This window comes from Nematolebias whitei, chromosome 12 (assembly GCF_014905685.2).
Source record: "Nematolebias whitei isolate Nwh7 chromosome 12, NemWhi1, whole genome shotgun sequence".
NCBI lineage: Eukaryota > Metazoa > Chordata > Actinopteri > Cyprinodontiformes > Rivulidae > Nematolebias > Nematolebias whitei.
In genome coordinates, this window is record NC_056509.1 from 11153081 (window position 1) to 11158564 (window position 5484).

The 5484-nt window shown below is 43.8% G+C and overlaps 1 non-coding gene across 1 annotated transcript; it reads right to left on the reverse strand.

Annotated features, from left to right (window-relative positions):
* Positions 1-5157: 5157 nt before the first annotated feature.
* On the reverse strand, positions 5158-5239 carry trnas-gcu. Its single transcript has one exon. It is a non-coding gene; the product is annotated as a tRNA-Ser (tRNA).
* Between the last annotated feature and the right edge of the window lie 245 nt (positions 5240-5484).

Sequence of the window (5484 nt, forward strand, 5' to 3'; positions counted from 1 at the left end):
AGGGAATTTCTGCTTGGTAAAACCCCTCCACTCTGGTGATGGGCGCGAATGTGGAAACCGGCGCTCTCAGTCTACCAGGTCCGGCTGCAGCCTCGTTCCAGTTGGACGTCACTGCTGGGAAAACGAGGCCAGATGGGATCAGGACGGCAAGCCGGAATGGAGCCAAAAAACCTTTCCGCTAGATCATCCGATCTGGGCGGGGGAAGGAGAGGGATAGAAAAAAGTCCCTTCATGCCAGCCGCCTCCTGGCCGGGCAACTCCGAGAGGAGGGCACCAATGGCTGGGAGCGGTGTGGTCGCCGATGCGAAAAGGCCCGGGGTGGTGAGCATCTGCTCAGCCCCCCTCATTCCGACACTACGCTCTCCAGGAGGGAGTGAGCAGCGGGGGCTGCTGCTGACGTCGCCTGTCCCCGAGGAACCATCCGATTCGCTCCGAGAGTCGGTGATAAAAGGAAAAAAGGGTCGATGGCGTCATCCAGCGTGTAGCGCCCCACCCCTGAGAAATATTCCTCGGCGCTTACCTTGAAACAAGGCTGCTCGTCTGCTTCTCCTCGGGGAGGAGAACTCACCGGGATGGCAGGAGGTTGGCGTGGCGGGACCCCAGGCAGCCTTAACAAAGGTTGTGCGGGTCAAGCTGGACAACTTCCCTTCTTCGTTCTTCTGACAGTGCCATTAGCTTGCTGAAGAAAAATGGGAGCTGATTACCCGCTCTTAACGTAATTTATACGGACCGGGTGGGGCCCACACAACAGGTGGGCATGGACTAAACTTTTCAGTGTGATGCTTTGCATGACGGGATAAACTCACTAGCGAGGGCCTTAAAGGGCGAAGCCTATACAAAATAGAACTAGCAGAACATGTGCAGCTCACACCCGGAAGTAAGTGTTGGAAGAATTCAGCTCAGCTCTCAACCTCACCTTAACTTGTGTTTAAACTTTGTCAGTCAGATTAAGACCACGAGACAGCGTTGGGAGGTCCTCCCTTCCAAAAGAAGAAGATCATCCACTTCTCTAATGAGGACACTCTGGAAATGGACGACAGTGAAGATGAGAAAGATGAGGAAGATGAGGGGCACCCAGAGGAGGTTTTGACCTGCAGAACTGCAGAGTCAGGCATGTTTGGCTCACATCATGACGTCGCTGTTTCCCTCCTCAGACCAGGCTGACCTTCAACAAGGTGCTCACTGCAGTTGGGAGGATTTCACTGATGGGTGCGTAGTTGACAACATCCATCAATGTTGATTTTTACAGTTAAAGAAGGTTTATTGGCCTCCGGGTGTTTTCATCTACAGTTTGTGATTTTCTTGGAGAGAGACTGGCTGGTGCTGTTGGACTTAACGCAGCCAAATACCAGTACGCTATCGATCAGTATAACTGTGAACACAAGGCGAGGCTCACACATGTCAACAAATACTCATCAACTACACAACCCTCACATCAATTTAACTGAAACGTTCTGAAGGAACATTCTGTGGAACATTCTATGGAACAGTTAATATCTTACCTGCTGTATGTTGTGAGTCACGTGGGTACGTGTCACTAGTTGTAGTATGACAATATATCCCCGTTTATATGCATACTATATTCACGAGTTCCTCATCTTTCTGACTGTAATGTCGTGCATTGAATTTTAACAGAAATGCGAACGAGAGACGTTATTATCTTTGACCCATCAAAATGAATGTGGTCATTTATTTTCAGAATCAAAGTTTAACATCAAACATTTACATTAATTTGGCAAAATATGAAAATAATAACAGACAGTTTCACAGAAAATGAGCATCGATCACTCGGCGGTGAACGAGGACTTTGCTTCAGATATTTCTAAAATATCTGTACTGGTTTTGTGAGAGAGAGAGAAGAGTTTAAGATGAAATGGAGATTTATCTTACAGAGAACTATGTGAGGGAATTAATCTGTTTGACCAGAACGTGCACGCTTCATCAGATCTCAGCTCGCCTCCGGTACACTTTAGTCGAAGAAGAGACCGTTACCTTGTTGATGATAGATCAGCTCGATAGGGAATCCTCCAGACCTTTCAGCGTCTCCGTTGAGAGCTGCTGAAATCCTTAGATAGTCGTGCGTGGGTTGTTCAAACAGAAGTTATAATTCCAAACGTCTCTGACTCTCCTGAATTCTCGAATTCTCTTCCATTCACTTCACCATTCTCCATGAATTCTAACCAATTCTCTTCAGAACTCCTTGAGAACTGCTTCAGAACTGCTTGAGAACTAACTTGAACTGGAAAGTTGCCACATTTTAAATGGGTCGACTTCCGGTTCAATTTAGAGCTTTCTGATTCGTGGATGTACCAGAAAGAGGTGTGGTTTTTGACGTAAGGTATTATCAAAAGTCGAGGTCAGGGAATGAGATTTGTTTAACAACTGACAGAGAGATTATTTGCAGAATACCAGACTTTTTGGAGCCTCACTCTGTTGTATCTTTCCAAATAGTAAAACATGACATCCCTTTTTCAGTAAACATTTAGTTGACCGAAGCTTCAACTTTCACATACTTACGACTTGGCTCATTTCAGACAGAAAATCAAGAAATGCATATTCAGGTGATTTCTTCTTTGAATGAGGAATAAAAATCATTACTTACTGTTTATGTAAAATAAAAATGAGTAGTTCTTTTCAACCTGTAAGCATTGAGTGAAACTAACACAATTTGATTATCAAACATTTGTAAGACAGTAATGATTATAAAGAATTGTCTTTTCTGCTTGATTAATTCAAGAAAGAAAGTCATCAGATGGCTCAGACTTATTCAGATCAATGAAAATGACAGTCTCTGTCCATCTGGTAGATTTGAGGTCATCAGGGTCAGATAAGGGTCAGACCAGGTTCACTACATGTACATGGTGCTCCAGTGCAGCTTGGCTGACATGTTGAAAGTTTCTGCTGAGTTCTAATCAAACGGACCGAGTTGTAAAGATTTATAAAAGTGTTTACATGAAACTAAACACTGGACTTGTTTGGGCTGTGGGTCTGTCCAGTTTACCTATTATTGGCTTTTTAAATTATTGGCTCCTGCAAACACACTTCTATAAATCTTTACATCACAGTTTGTGGTTATTATGTGTTACTGATGGCAAACGGTGACAACGTCTTTACCTCCAGCAAACCATCTCACCACTGAACAGATGGAATAAAACTGTTATTCAATGCACACCTTCAGCTGATGAACTTTAAGTCAGGCCTCCTCAGCTAAACACTTTTGTTCAACACAAAGAATTTCTATAATTAAGTTCATCTGACAGACGTTGAGCTAAAATTTGGTGTTGTAGTAGCTGAGAGTCATTCCCAACACAGAGTCTAAGCACTAGTCACACAAAATAAGTTTTAAAATGTTGCCATAGGAGTCAGCTGTTTCCATCCATCCATCCATCAGTCGGGTCTCGAGGGGCAGCATCTTGAGCAGGGAGGTCCAGACATCTCTCTCCACAGCCACCTCTTCTCTTCTGGGAGGACTTTAAAGAGTTCCCAGGTCATCAAGAGACATAGTCTCTCCAGTGTGTCCTGGGTCTTCCTTGGGGTCTCCTCCCAGTCAGACATGCCCGAAACAACTCCTTAGGGAGGCGCCCAGGTAGCATCTTTACTAGATGCCTGAACCACCTGAACTGTCTCCTCTGGATGTGGAGGAGCAGTGGTTCTACTCCGAGTCTCTTCTGATTACTGAACTTTCTCTAAAGGAGAGTCCAGCTACCCTGCAGAGGAAACTCATTTCAACCTCCTGTATCCACAATCTCGTTCTTTCAGTCTCTACCCAGAGTTCATGACCATAGGTGAGGGTAGGAATGTAGAGTGACCAGTAAACAGAGAGCTTTGCCTTACAGCTCAGCTCCCTCTTCACCACAACGAACCGGCACAGAGTACTCAATAATGCAGACTCTGCACCAGTCCTTTGGTCAATCTCAAGCTCCATTCTTCCCTCACTCATGAACAAAACCCCGAGATCCTTGAATTCAGTTTAGTTATATAGCTCTAAGTCACAACAGAAGTCATCTCAGGGCACAGAACTTGAACTCCTCCGCTTGAGGCAAAACCTCACCCTCGACCTGAAGAGAACAATCCACCATTTTCTGACTGCGGACCATGGCCTCAGATTTGGAGGTGCTGATTCTCATTCCAGCTGCTTCACACTCAGCTGCGAACCACTCCAGTGAGAGCTGAAGATCACGGCACGACGCCGTTTCAGTCTGTTAGCAAAATATTACATGAATCGGTGAACCATTGTTTATGCAACTGTCAAAAATGAATCATTGGATGGACGTCTACAACTGATTACCTTTTGGAGTTAACCCAATTCAACATGTCCTCCGTAGCTTAGCAGTGTTTTCAAACACAAAAAGAACTACAGCTCAGTCAGTCTGACAGATATTGAGTTAATATTTGGTTTGACAGAACCTGAGAGTCCTTCATACCACACATCTATCAAATGTCCTTCAAACGTGTAAACCTGCGAGTGTACATGTTTGATCTTCTTTGTGTTTCTTACTGATGGTCTCGCAGACATCAGGTGACCACCTGCAGGGACTAGCAGAGACCATCCACCTCTCTCCTGGACTGGATGGGGGTTACTACGGAGCTCCTGAAGACATTCACAGTATTTCTGAAATCCAGAAGAAACACGAAAAGCCAAAAGGTCACCACAACAGAGGCTATCAAACGGACGAGGATGGCTGTAAAACAAACTAAAGAAAGAGAAAAGAAAGAATGTGAAAATCCTGCGTGAACTGTGAAATAATGTGTGGTACTTTGACAAAACTTGTTCATAAAAACCATGTTATAATAATGTGTATGACAAAAGAAACAACATATTTCCTGTTTCAATAAAACTGTTCTTATCTGTGGTACGTGGGCTCCCTCCAGTGGTAAACACAACATATTTCACAATACTGTATACAAATTCGGATTATAACTATTGGCCAAGATAAACTATAACATTTAATGTAACATGCCTTTTTTAACATTTATATTTTTATGTTCTTTAATGTTTTGTGCTTGTGTAACAGACTTATATTTAACAGTCTGAGAGCATTAAAAGTGATACGTGTTCGCAAACGCATTAAATGTGTTACTGAACGTGTCTCATCAGAAAGTTAAAGGAACGATAAAAAAAAAAATTAAACAAAACGAAAAAAAAAAATCAATTGCCGACGAGGATGGGATTCGAACCCACGCGTGCAGAGCACAATGGATTAGCAGTCCATCGCCTTAACCACTCGGCCACCTCGTCTAATGCCACAATGGAGAAAAAGATCTCGAATTCAATCAGACAACCGGAGGTTTTATGGCAAACGTTTTTATAACCGTCACCCAGACCAGTGAACATTTCGTATGTTGCGAGAGTATCAGAGAAACTGAGACGTTTATTTTCTAAACACAACGTCCCAGTGGCTTTTAAACCCCAAAATACATTACGGAAAACACTGGTTCATCCCAAAGATCCAGTCCCCCGGCACAAACAGAGTAATGTTGTGT